This window comes from Bison bison, unplaced genomic scaffold (genome assembly GCF_000754665.1).
Source record: "Bison bison bison isolate TAMUID 2011002044 unplaced genomic scaffold, Bison_UMD1.0 scf7180017864251, whole genome shotgun sequence".
In the NCBI taxonomy this organism is placed as follows: Eukaryota; Metazoa; Chordata; class Mammalia; order Artiodactyla; family Bovidae; genus Bison; species Bison bison.
In genome coordinates this window covers 1,149,154-1,149,545 of record NW_011494823.1, presented here as the reverse complement: position 1 = coordinate 1,149,545, position 392 = coordinate 1,149,154, and the positions used below count along the sequence as shown (strand labels likewise).

Genomic DNA, 392 nt, shown 5'->3' with positions numbered 1-392 from the left:
AGATTTCCAATTACTTTTGAAGAAAACCAATTCAGTTCAGTTCAGTCACTCAGTCGTGTCTGATTTTTTGCGACCCCATGAACTGCAGTACGCTCCCTGTCCATCACCAACTCCCGGAGTCCACCCAAACCCATGCCCATTGAGTCGGTGATGCCATCCAACCATCTCATTCTCTGTCGTCCCCTTCTCCTCCCACCCTCAATCTTTCCCAGCATCAGGGTCTTTTCAAATCAGTCAGCTCTTCTTATCAGGTGGCCAAAATATTGGAGTTTCAGCTTCAACGTCAGTCCTTTCAATGAACACCCAGGACTGATCTCCTTTAGGATTTACTGGTTGGATCTCCTTGCAGTCCAAGGGACTCTCAAGAGTCTTCTCCAACACCACAGTTCAAA

The 392-nt window shown here is 47.2% G+C and overlaps 1 protein-coding gene across 1 annotated transcript in view; it reads left to right on the top strand.

The window, feature by feature from the left end:
- The window catches only part of UVRAG (UV radiation resistance associated), a 334,304-nt gene that overhangs the window by 204 nt on the left and 333,708 nt on the right, over window positions 1-392 (top strand). The gene's annotated exons all lie outside the window — the stretch shown is intronic.